Source organism: Belonocnema kinseyi, chromosome 6 (assembly GCF_010883055.1).
Source record: "Belonocnema kinseyi isolate 2016_QV_RU_SX_M_011 chromosome 6, B_treatae_v1, whole genome shotgun sequence".
Lineage (NCBI taxonomy): Eukaryota > Metazoa > Arthropoda > Insecta > Hymenoptera > Cynipidae > Belonocnema > Belonocnema kinseyi.
The window spans coordinates 149449210-149452355 of NC_046662.1; positions in this window are offsets into that span (position 1 = coordinate 149449210).

Sequence of the window (3146 nt, forward strand, 5' to 3'; positions counted from 1 at the left end):
TCGTGTGACAACTTCCCAGCAGAATTTGGCATTATTTTCGCGTAAGCCGACCGAGTTTTTGCGCCGATTCATAAACATGGATGAAACCTGGATCCACTACTAAACTCCTGAGTCAACGCAACAGGCAAAACAGTGGGTTCTGCCGGGCCAAAACACTCCGAAGCGTCTAAAAACGCTACAATGGGTCGGAAAGGTTATGGTCTCCGTATTTTGGGATGCACATGGCATAATATTCGTGGACTATCTTGAAAAAGGTGAAACCATAACCGGAGCATACTATTCATCATTATTAGACCGATTGAAAATCGAAATCGCCGAAAAACCACCGCATTTGAAGAAGAAAAAACCGCTTTATCACCACGACAATGCGCCTGTTCATTCATGTTTAGTTGCACAAGCAAAATTGCATGAAATCGGCTTCGAATTGGTTCCTCAGCCACCGTATTCACCAGACCTGGCCCCCAGCGACTATTACTTATTCCCTAACCTGAAGAGATGGCTCACCGGTAAGCGTTTTTTCTCAAATGAAGAGCTCATAGCTGAAACTGAGGCGTATTTTGGAGATCTTCCGATCGAGTACTTTTCGGACGGTATCAAAAAGTTAGAAAATCGTTGGACTCGCTGTATCGACCTAAAAGGAGAGTATGTTGAAAAATAAAACCGAATTTGACCAAAAAAACGTCTCCGTGTTTCATTTTTCAGGGACTTATCAGACTGCCTAGTATGATGCCGATGAAGCTGATCTCTTATTCCTAGTTTCTTCTTTTTTATCTGAAAAAATATTGGCCCATGTCACGGTACTCGGTATTTTGCCATGTGTAAAGTGATTTATAGAGAAATTGATGGCCAGTGATCAACTAAACAAATGATTTTTTTAAATAAAAAGGGATAAATTTTAACCAAATAGTTTAATTTTCAACCCAAAAGATGAATTTTCTGCCAAAAAGGACAAATTGTGTACAAAATATATCAATTTTCAACTCAAAAAATACATTTACAACCACCGATTAAATAGTTAAATTTGACAGTTAGACATTTACAATTTCAATAAATAAAACGAATTTTCTACAAAATAACAGTCCAATTGTTAACTAAAAGAAATCATCCACTAAAATTTAAATAGTTGAATTTTCAGTAAGATAATGTTTAATAAAAAAACTAATTTTCAATCAACGAAATTAATTTGCAACGAAAAAGATACATTTTCATGCAGGAAGATTATTTTTCTACCAGAAAAGATTAACTTAACTCTATTTTAAAGGAATTTTGAATCAAAAAGGTAAATTGGTCACCAAGAAGATTATAATATTCAATCACAAAATACGCATGCTTAAGGAATGAAGGAAGCTTTCAACTAAGCGTAGAATATTAAAATTTTCAGATCAAAAAATCAATTTTCAATCGGAAAAAGGAGACCATATAAAAGGAAAACCATATGCATAGTCAAAATTTGAACAGAAAAAGGGAATTTTCAACTGAAAAAGATGAATTCTCAACGAAAAATAAATTTGAAACCGAAAACAGTCGAGTTCAGCCAAATAAGACCATTTTCTAAAAACAGTTTAATTTTTAACCAAAAATAATTACTTTTTAACAGAATTATTAAATTTGAAAATCTCTAAAATATAAATAATATTGGAATTTTTTGTTTAGAAAGGGGTGTCATGAAAGATTTAACCCGAGGGCGTCACATAGACTAAGAACGGCACTGATATTTTCTATGCCCTTTTTGTTCGATGAAGGCAGACTCAAAATTAAATATATTTCATTTTATTTTCTAACATCCTATTTGCTTACCCAAAAATAGAGTTTACATGTACGTATATCAGGTGAATATTCTTACCGTGCATTCAATCCAGAATCCAATTTTAATTTCCAACGTTATGCAGTTCTCGGATGAATATTTTTGTTTTTACTAGAATTTTGTTTGTAGCTCCTTATTTTCACCGGTGGTTTGTTATTTGCACACGCGATATTATCATCACTATCACTGGAACCCATATTTCTCACAAGAAATTGTCAAATTTTTCAGCCGAGAATAATTAATTTGTTAATTATGTAGATATAGCTTGAATCGAAGCCCTCATTCTTGCAGTGTTTACAGTTTTAAACAAGTGTTTATGTGCTTTACAGCTGACACGAGTCTCGAACTCGGCAGCTCATCGGCTTCAACAACGCGTCTATCACACCTCGGGTAAAAATTATAACTTGGTTCTTAAGAGGCCCTGTCAAGATTTCCTATTTTCTATCGATGCCCTAAAATGCCAATCTATCGAGGGCGCAAGCGAAAGCGTCACGCTCAGCTAGCGAGGTCATCAGTAGGCAACCCAATGAGGGCCTATTAATAGGGTCTTTATAGAATCTAGATAGTCCCTCACACACTATTATTCAAAAGCATAGGCTATTGTTTTTTATTTCGTTGATTCAATTAAAATATTATCAAAATTGTAAAAAATTGATCATGCTTTAAATTCTGAAGTGTGATGCTATAGTTGCAGTAGTATTAAAGTTTAACCAGCACATTGCCATAATTTATTACCAGAAATTTTTAAGTCAAAGAAAGAAAATATTAATCCAATTGTAGAATACATTTTCTTTGCAGAAGTTTAATCTAAATATTTTACACCTTTCTGTAGCCTCTGACAAACACTGCTCCGTTTTCTCGTATTTTTATTGACATTCGATTATTAACTATACTCCGCAACTTATTCTAAAACTAAACTTATTGTTAAATTTTACTAGAGAAGATTTATTACTAATAACTAATAAAAAACGCAGTTTATTAAAATATCCACAAGCGCCGAGAATCGAACGCATGCACGGCAGGCTTATAAGTCGAGCGCCTAATCCCCATAGCTACGATGCCACGCTGAGTGCGGTACGAGGGTAGTTCAATAAGTCCTTAGAATGACCAACATATGGCGCGCGAATCGCTCCAAATCATCTGTTTTCAGTCAGCACCACTCACGACTAGATATATGGTGCAGTCACAGTCCACATATTCTGAGTTTACGTGTTTTTATAACCAATTGAAAAAAAATAACTGTTCGTTAAGAAAAATGGAAAAAAACGAGTTCAGAGCGGTAATCAAACATTTTCATTTAAAGGGTTTAACTCCATATGAGATAAAAAATGAAATGGACTCA